This window comes from Trachymyrmex septentrionalis, unplaced genomic scaffold (assembly GCF_001594115.1).
Source record: "Trachymyrmex septentrionalis isolate Tsep2-gDNA-1 unplaced genomic scaffold, Tsep1.0 scaffold70, whole genome shotgun sequence".
Lineage (NCBI taxonomy): Eukaryota > Metazoa > Arthropoda > Insecta > Hymenoptera > Formicidae > Trachymyrmex > Trachymyrmex septentrionalis.
In genome coordinates, this window is record NW_017305885.1 from 878,514 (window position 1) to 889,103 (window position 10,590).

Here is a 10,590-nt window from a genome sequence, read left to right on the forward strand (position 1 = left end):
TACTTGGAAGGAAGGAAGGTAGCAGGTCACCGAGATACTCCAAATCCATTCGTTTTTACGATCAAACTGTTGACCAAAGTCTCGTCGTTATAGAGCTGTATTTCTAACAATTTAATAGTGAAATGAAGAAAATTTAAAATAATAAAATCACTTTTCACGATTTTTAAATTTTACTCTAAATAATGTCATTGTCTACTTAATAACATAGAATCGCGTTAATTTTCAAAAGCCCACTGCTGTGATAAAATATGAAAAATTTCTAATATTTATAATATCTATTATTTTATTAATATTGTATTCGTTTAGTTAATTGATTAGCTAACTACAAATACTTTTTAAAGATATATTTAATAAAATCTAAACAAAGCTAAACGTAATTCTGTATATACAGGGTGTTCCCAGTTTTGGCCTCGCTTTTTATGTAAATAAGACATTAATTACTAAACATTGCCGAATATTGGTCTTGAATAATTTTTTACTCAAATACTATCAACTTTATAGAAAAACTGCAAAAGATAAAATTATTTATTTTCTTCTCATAAAACTCTAAGAATTTTTTCAGAATTTTTTATCAACTTTTTAGTATTGCATTTTCTTATTTTTACCAACATGAGAAAATACGATATTAAAAAATTCTGAAAAAATTCTAAATATCACTTACTACGATTTTATAATAAATATTTTTAACTATTTTATCATTTTAACTATTTTGCTCGCTTTTATAAATGTCTTGAGTAATTCTAAATCATTGATATTGTCCTAGGATCCATTAGAAAGCTACATATTATCATACGTTTATGGAAGATTTATACAAAAATGATAGGATACTGATTATTATGTAAATCAGGCGATTGTTATTACAATTATCATTATTACAGAATTATATTATAAAATTATCATAAATGGTTTTTAAATCAATTTATATGTGTGACTTCATATTAATTATATATTTATATTACCAAAAACTGAAATTTGAATATTGTTTTTCTATTTAAATCTTTCTTTTGGTAAGATAATAATAAACAGATTTCTCAATAATTACCTATAATAGCAATTATTACGTATCAAATAATACTGAATATATCAAGTATTAGACTCGATAATGATTATTTGCATATAATAACCATAAATAATCAGCTTTACTGCAGGCAATCATGGAAAATGTAGCAGTTATCGTTAATCATTATGCATATTACTAATTACTTCAATAATAACATAAATATATTGTATAGTTTGTGAAACAACATACAGTAGACTTAGTATTTGGTACAATATACCTATATATTGCGCTTCGTAACACTAAAGTTGCATAGCACATAACAGTATATGGCACAAAATAAATCGTTTAGAAATTATTATTTTAAATTTAAAAAAATCTACAACTTATTTTGTAAAGCCTATACGTTAAATGATCTTGGATTTTTCAAGAAAGAATATGTATTTTAATATATGTACAGTTTATGTTTATATATATATATATATATTTTTTTTTTTTTAATTCAAAGATAATATTTTAATATTTTTCTCTCAAATATTTTTCGTATATGTGGCATATAAAATTATAATACATAAAATTCTATTCTGATTTAAATGACAGATCGTAAAAAATCAATTTTACTATAGTTTTACAGATTATTTTTAAAAATATACATGACCTATTCATATTTTAGATTGTACTTTCTTCAAAAGAGTATTAAAGGTAAATAATACATTACTAATTCCTAACCATAAGAAAGATGGTCCTTTATCATATAAGAAAGATTATTTCCACGTCGCCGGGGAAAGAAATGCCACAAATTGTAATTATCTATAAATACGCGCAACATCAACCTCAATAAAGAACAAAGTGATAACGACGGAAAACGTTTGTGCACTTTTCGTAAGTGTCATCGCTAGTGAGGTGCGCCCATTTCGAGCCAGGTGACTGCATTGCACATGCTGTCGACACATCGGGGGCTGTTATAGTCATTAGAAGATAAGTGTCTCGTTCTGTCGGTATCGATCGTCACCGGCTAGCGTACGCTACGTTTCTCGTTATGGGAAGTGAGGAACAAATAGGGGGTCATTAGAATAGCTTTCCCCTGCGTGTGTTACCGCGCACACCAAGCTTTCAGGCATATTACTCTCCTTAACTCAGGCGACCGTCCGTACAATTACGCGTCAATCCTGCAGTGGACTTGATGGAGCGATGATTTCGCGCGATAGTAAGTTTACGTTAAATTCTTTGAGTCACGATGCCATAACTTATGTAGCTCGAAATAATTTTAATGTATGTACACCTACTATGTCGATATTTTTGCATAACTGTTTTTTTTTATATACAAAATATTTCAATATGTGGGCATATCTTCAGAAATGAATTAAAAAATAACACAGACAGTTTACATGTCATATAAACATTTGTACTACCTGTACCTTTGTTTCCGAGTTACAGACGTTTTCGTGCTTCATTAATTCTCATTACAAACTGAGCTTAGCATCTTCACGCATTTCTATCAGTAATTAATAGTACTTTATCAGTAATTAATAGTAAACATCTTAACTTAAATTGATAGTAAATATCTGGATAGAATCAACTAGATTAATTCAGTTTGTAATGGAAATGGGAGAAACACGAAAACGTTTGTAACACTCGGAAACAAGGTCATAGAAAGAACAAATGTTTATATAAACTCTTTGTGTTCCGAATTCATTTCTGAAGTTATACTCACATGCTAAAAACATTTTATATACTCTCTGAATCTGAACCAGTGGATAGTCCCTAATTACCCAGTGGCATACTTAGCACTGATAATTAGTAAAGTTCAACCAAAAAAGGAAGAATGTTTGAGCATTATATAATTAAAATACTGACACGTTAATTTCAATCTTTCAATACCGTATTCATTGAATTTAAGCATGAAAATAAGTTAGATCACATAATAAAGATTAGCTAGGTCAGGGATCTCAAATTTAATTCACTGATTACCAGTGGCATACTTGGCACTGATATCAGTGATTATCCACTGATTCAGATTTAGAGAGTAGATGTTTACGTTTAGCAATATTTCTCTCTCATTAAATTATCTTATATTAAATTAAAGTTAAAATCATAAAACAAACTGCAGCAGGAAGAATGTGCGGTCATATTAATATGGCTAATTTGCATCAAGTGCAACTATATATCACATTAAATGTAATTTTAAACTTATTAGGCACGGGTCACGTAATTCTAGCATCTTGCGAATAGCTTTATGGCATCTTACGACCGTATACGTGCAAACGGGATAACTTCCCTTCTATTCGTCCCACAATTCATAGTCTTTTATCTCCGATGACCAGAGTGCGCCGGTTAGATGACAGAAACTGGTTACCCGCAAACTTTCTACTTAAAGCAATATTCCGAAGAAAATCACAAAAAATATCTACCATTAGAGTTCCGCGAGTCGGAGTTCCTCTTTCCAAAGTCGTCGAGTTTGAGGACGGAGGACGAGACGCACGCGGAAGATGCACAATAGAAATCTTTTGTTCGAAACAAATATGGATATGGATACGCATAAAAGGGGATACTTTTAAGGTAGGGAATAGAAACGTGCCTTAGTCTATTGAACGTTATTCAAGCTGCAAATAGCTCCTCGTAGAGTGTCTCCTTCTCGAGCATCTTCGACGTTTATCCGGGCGGTATTGCGTTTATTTTCCAATTTAGGTCAATTTGCGGCAGGCATCGATGTCTGCCTCGGCATACTGATATAACGCGCTTTGACGCATACATTATGTTTCTAACCGGCAACCGCCTAACAATGTTGTAGTTTTGAAAAATTGCCACTGGGAGTTGGTGCGACACGTAATTTAACGCATGAAGTCGCCGTCGTTGACTCACTCGCTCCCTCCCTCCTTCTCTTTCGTTGTAACAAGATAAAATTCTATCTTGCGGGTATAAAGTTTTATCTCGGCGCGTTTGGACACATATCGCGTTAATAGGAAAACATGTCGCGATAAATTCATATAGATAATGTGATCGCTTTTCATCGAGAACGGTTAGAAAAATGGATGAAATTATTGTTTCTATTTTCTGTTGTCTTATTTACTTCGTAAAATCATACGAATATTATTTATAATATAACTGTAGAAAATTATATAGTACTTCTTCCATCATATCTTGATAAAAAATACCTGACGTCGACTAATTCCACACAGGGTTCATATCAAGTAAACTGATATAATTATGTCACACGATATGTACAGAATGTCATTTTGATTTTAACACTGAATTTAACATAATAATTACATATTTGAAAAAATTGTTAACATAATTAAAGAATATTAATTAATTACTTGTTGGGTAGACGAGCTCACAAAAGTCGTGCACGACACAAATTAAACGATAAGCGGACGACTCGTATAAGTTACACACACACACACGCACGCACGCACGCATACATACGTGTGTATTTATTCATGTGTGCAATACAATCAATGATGCGAGGAATAGAGGGATACGCCGCGACTTTATATCAAAAAGCTTTCGGTTTTAATTTCGAGATCGCGAGCTAAAGTTTTTTCCCCGGTTTTGTCACCGCACGATTTGCCGCACCCCTACAGTCTCTATATCGCCGTTTTTGTTGCCACAGCTTCTTGTGATTTATGAATCAATAAGATTCGAATGATTTTGGAACGACTGTCATCGCACGATCATCGAGAGCTGAGAAGGAAGAGATGAATTTAAACTTCGACTGTAATACAATAATCTTCTATTCTCGTTGCAAACTTACGAATACGTATACGAGTCTAAAGCCGGAAACACAATGAAAAACACAGACAATAGGACAGGAAATAACAAATTCCAACCTATCAGAAACCATGTATACTAGAATCACAGATATCTATATTAGTACTAGATCGTTAACTAAATTGTAAACGGCCGGATATCCGGTTAAATTCATTTAATAGCCGCTCCAATCATTTTACCCATACATACACAATACATACGCACATCGTACACATATATAACACATATACTGTCGCTACTATTAAACTCAGAAGTTAGCGATCTAGTAATTACATTTCTTAATTATATAGTGTTAAGTGAATGTACTGAAATTAAATAAACATTCGATATATTAAGTGAATATACTGAAATTAAATAGACATTCGATATACATTAAATGAATATACTGAAAAATAAATAGATATTCATTGTTATCATTATATGTTGTGACTCATTGCATATACGAAACCATTATTTCATCATTCTTTCCCGATTAACAACGCAGCATCTAATAACACCTTTCGACACTTTTCGTTTTGTTAATATCGTTTTACAACTTAGTAATAATTAGCGACTGCAGGGGTGTCTGGCAAACTAATACACATATTTTTCAATTTATTACACAAGAAATTCATTACGCGAGTAATTACGCTTCGCGCTTAATTAAATTCCGCAAAAGGGCAAACGTCGCGCAAAAAATTTGTCCGTTTCTGGATGAATGATTAGAATTTAATAAAGAGAGCGTGCTTTCGAATTATCATACAGATAATGATATCATATCTTTTCACGAATTTTCTGAAGCCTTTTTGTTTGCGCTCTGTTGAGAAGGGAGATGCGAAATGTCCTACATCCATCTGCATGGAGCGTATCATCTTATGTGCGAGCCACATGCATGTACATATGTATATGCGCATGCACACAAGTATATGTACAATACATGGGAATACATAAACGAAAACGTGCATATATCTGTACGTACTCACGAGGACCGTCTTCTCGTCGTAAATCTCGCTGCGAAATCATAATGCAGAAAATGCACCGAGAGGATTACGATCTTATTTGTCCCGCGCGAAACCAGTTCTAAGTTTGAAAGAAGGGTTCCTCGTAAACCTTCGAAATTACCATCTATGGGTTGGCTGTGTCTACGTTCGATGTTTTATCATCGAAAGCAGGAATGAAGTGACGAAAGAAGGAAGAGAAACGCATATGTTTTCACCGGATGCGAAAGACGTGTATATATTTCCGGGTAGTTAAATTCGGATTGAGGATTCCGTGATAAAAAGAACGTGGTTAAATTCAAAAGTCTTCAAATCGATAATCGACGGAACGCAACTTAATTCTTATTGCTGCAAAGTAAAACGGCCGGCTAGTACTTTACACGAAATTTTCATAGCTATTCCATGAATAGGTTTTAATTACTGCCAGGCGTGAATTCGATATGAAACTTAATCCGCTAGCACTTAATCTCTTAATTTAAGAATTCATTTGTTAGGATGGTACTGAACGTTGTCTGTGGCATTTAAAATGCCAATGTTTAAAAATAGTATTCAGAAGATTTTCTAGAAGCAAGAAAGTTAAATAATTTATCTAACTCATTAAAATATTCAGTCACAATAACAGAATTTAAGTTTTTAATTAGAAACAAAATTATTACTTATTAAATCTATTTTATCAAAATATACTGCTTCGTTATAAGATTTATCAGAATATCTGATTTGACCTAACACTTATTTCTAAAAATACAAAATACGTGATGTCGGCGTAACCGTCAGAATAGCAACGTGCTTTCATTTAATACAGAAACGAAAACGAAGGCGCCAGCAATATCGCTCCTAAGGGCGCCGTCTAGATCGGGAGTTTATTGCCGCACGAAAATCTCGAGGCGGCAATCTTGAGATCGGCGTCCTTTATCACGTGAGCTTTTTGACAAACTCCCGCAGAAAGGAACTCCGAGTTTTAGCTAGTGGTGTGGCTCGTGCTGGAAACGTGATGTGAATTCGCGACCGGAGTATCCGTTGCGCGGGAACGCTCGTTCGTTCCGTTCATGTTTGCCAATTAAGACGGAAACCGGTAATTGGCGGGTCATCGATTGATTACGCAACGACCGAATTAAACAAAGGGCCTCGTCCCTTTGCGCGAACATATATGTGCAGACGTGTTTGCGCCGCTAGTCACCGACGTAAATCTCCGCCACACAGATCACCGGTTGAGGGCAAATTGATGAACAAAGACGTTGATGTAAGAGGATTTGTAATATCATTATTGTCGAGAGGGCATTCGTGATATGTGTAGCGGATTCACATAGAAAGAACGATTTTGCTGAAATATTTAAAAATTTAGCTATATACAGATCTGAAAATAATTTCATTGAAAATATATTTATTTAGAAAAATATTTATTTAGAATGAGCAATGCTACAAACATTTGATATTTTAGTAATTAATTCGAGCGTTTTACATAATTATTTTAATAGTCCAACAAAATTGTTTTCAGATCTGTATCTAGCTAAATTTTTGTCGTTCTTTCCGTTTTAACTTGCTATTATTGTCTTTCGCGTACATAACTAAGATCAGTCCTTGTAGGAAAGGACATAAGTAATATCTTTACAAACATAACAAAGACATTATTTCTGTTTCAAAGAAGCATTCTGTGTCAAACTTGAAAATAATATTTTTTAAGATAACAAATCGACTCTTTAGGATCCGAGTTCGCATAAATTCTAGACTTTAAGCCGTAGTCTCATGGGGGCCTGCGCTACAAAATAAGCCTATTGTAAGAGATGTAGCACTATGCGATTAAATTATGTTGTACCGTGGATTTACCACGTATAGTTAGCAGCTGAGTATGTACTTAAAGTACGTTAAGATAATTAATAGTTGGTTAGAACTGTTCATTGATTTTATCGATTTGATGGTTACTTTGCTCTACGTTTAATAAGTTTAAAACATAAAAAAAATATAGTTTCTTACATATTGCACTAATTATGAGAACAAAATCTCGTTACAGTTAACATAATTTAACTGAAGTAAAACTGGATCTTAATCGGCTTACCTAAGATTTGCTTTTTCTAATTTTTTGCTGAGTCCAAAATGAAAACTGATAGATTCAAAAGGTAAAACATTTTTGAATATTAAAAAATATATAACACGTTTTTAAATATTTATATAAGTAAAGATTGTAAGAAAAAGTATTTAGGTCATATTGGGTATATGAACCAAAATATATCTCTGTATGTTTATCTCTTTTTTTGTAAAAAAATATTAGAAAAATAGAAAATAAAGTGATCCACAATATTACTTTTATAAGGTTATAAATCTATTGACATATTGACGTGTTTATTGGTATGTAAGAATGCACAAAGAACTATTTTCCAAATAACTGACCTGTCTATTTATTTACTTATTCATTTGTCTATTTATTTTTACGATATTTAGTAAGTAAATTAGAATCTATAGCTGGAGTAACAAAAGCACTAAAAAAAAAACGTGATAATCGATGTGTGTAATTACACTCAGTATGCCTATATTGGTTATATTGATTTTACCTTACGAAGAGTTTCCTCTCTTTGATTATAACAAAAATATAAACCAAATACAATATTGTAAAGTATAAATACAGAGCTACAATAAAATAATCGATGGAAATTAATAACTACCTTTTAGTAGTAATAGAAAGCAATTACCTTCGATTACATTACGAGTACGTTCTGCATTTTGCCTCACTGACAATAATAGAATAAACAAATTGAGCAATAAACTGATGCAATCGAGTCAAACAGACAACCAGCACGACTTAACTAGTGTTATCTTGTTAAATTCACCATGTAATTATCCGCAAACAGTGAATAGGGCATAGAATACTAGGTCATACAGAGTCCTTATAATTAAATAAAGTCATACAGATTACCTTATAATTTGTAGTCATTCGGTCAATTATATATTTTTTAAATTATATAATTATTACTCTTAACATTATAACTGCATATAAAATGGAGCTCCTAACCATAATTATTTTATGCAATTATGAACAATATTTTTCTCTCGGCATAAATTTGATATCTTTTTTTTCTCTCCCCTCCCTTCCCCCCCCCTCTCTCTCTCTCACGAATTATACTAATAGTGGGCGATAAAAACATGGTGTAAAACATGATTTATGAATGCATAATAAAGTAAAAACTAGTCACGCGTATGATATTAATGCTGAACAAGAATTTAAATCTATTTGAAACCATTTTTCTGCCTGTCGTTCCTTATTAGCTTATAAATTTATAGTAGGAGATTTATGAACCGCGCGCTCGTTAGATGAAAATGAAAGCATTTTATATAATAATCACAAATAAATGATAATAAAAAGATTCGTTGCAGTTCGTTGCATTTGTCCACGAATTTACAAAAACCTAAAATTTGTGTTTTTAGATCGATTACTTTAATCAATATTAGAATGAAATAAAAATGATTCGCATTTAATGCTTAGCATTAAATGCATATAATAAGCCTTATCAAGCCTTGATTAAAGTGTTTCATAGTCTGTTTTATTATTTATTCGCGTTACTATATATTACGTTGAAATCGATTGTTAATATATAAGCTCAATAACGCTACACAAAAATAAAATTTTCACCTATAATCCAATAAATATCACGGTTCAAAGGTACAAATGCGAACAACGTTACCGAACATTATTTGGCTTTATAACTCGATCTTACTTTCTTCAGTCCATTGATATCGTCGAAAAAAGTGCATTAAATACCTGCATTTGGCACAATGACAAAAGCTCCCGTATTCACAATGCACGTAAACTGAGGACTATTGTCCCAGTGCCAAGTGCAGGTGCGATAGGAGCTTTTCGTTTTCGCGCATATATATGTCGCGTATCTTACGACTATCGTGACTCAACGATGAGACACGATTGACCTTGTTGACGTGATGATGACGTAGACTACGAGTCTGTAATAGTTTTCGTCGACGCTTAAAGAGTCGGATTGTTCATTCGCATCCAATAGGAAGTAAGACAGAGCTGACGCTGCTTATACGGTTACCGTATCACGATTACCGTATACTCGTCTAAAGTTGTTGCGGGCTGGTTTAGCACGTTAACTGTCGGTGCAACCTACATGCAACTCGCTTGTTTCCGTTTATGCGCCTTGAGATGCAACGTCCGGCGCCACGTATGCCACACAAAGCCCGCTGCGAACATCACGGTTGCGGTTGTACACTTCCACATATCACGTGTACCGAGCGACGAAAGATCATTTATTCTCATGAAAAGATGATGCACTGAAGATTTATTTCCGTGCACCATCGCGAACATTTATTATTTTATGTGATAAGGAAAGGTGTAAGTGTGTATACAAGACAAATACATAAAAGAACATAGAGTAAGTAATATTAGATGAAATAGACTGAGAAATGTTTAAACACAACCAAGAGAAAAGAATGCCATTTTCGATCAAACCGGGTCTTAGTGCTTAGTAATATTCACATATATGGGTATACACATATAATACAAATACACTTATCAGTTCTATATACTGTGCGCCGATTCGAAAGCAATTAATTTAATTGTGAAATTATTTCAGTTCATGACTGTGTTTCCGACAAACCGAATTGACGCACAGTTTATAGAATTGATAATTGTATTTGTATATTCACGTACGAATATTACTAACAATAAGCATCAAGACTCGCTTTGACCGAAAATAGCATTCTTCTCTCTTATTGTGTTTAATCACATTTCTCGGTCTATTTCATTTAATATTATTTATCTCACGTCACCTGAAAAGGACATTCTTCCATATGTATGTGTGTGCGTATATATATGTATATACAATATATATATATATA

At 32.8% G+C, this 10,590-nt stretch overlaps 1 protein-coding gene across 2 annotated transcripts in view; it reads right to left on the minus strand.

Moving 5' to 3' along the window:
- LOC108753723 (hemicentin-2) overlaps positions 1 to 10,590 on the minus strand; it is a 225,837-nt gene that overhangs the window by 199,254 nt on the left and 15,993 nt on the right. Inside the window, exon 1 of one of the 2 annotated variants that reach the window (XM_018495586.1) lies at positions 5,731 to 5,776. The exons of the other annotated variant lie outside the window; for it this stretch is intronic. The gene's annotated coding sequence lies outside the window, so the exon portion shown is untranslated. Of the gene's footprint in view, positions 1 to 5,730; positions 5,777 to 10,590 lie in introns of those variants that run through there. 2 annotated transcript variants of the gene reach the window in all.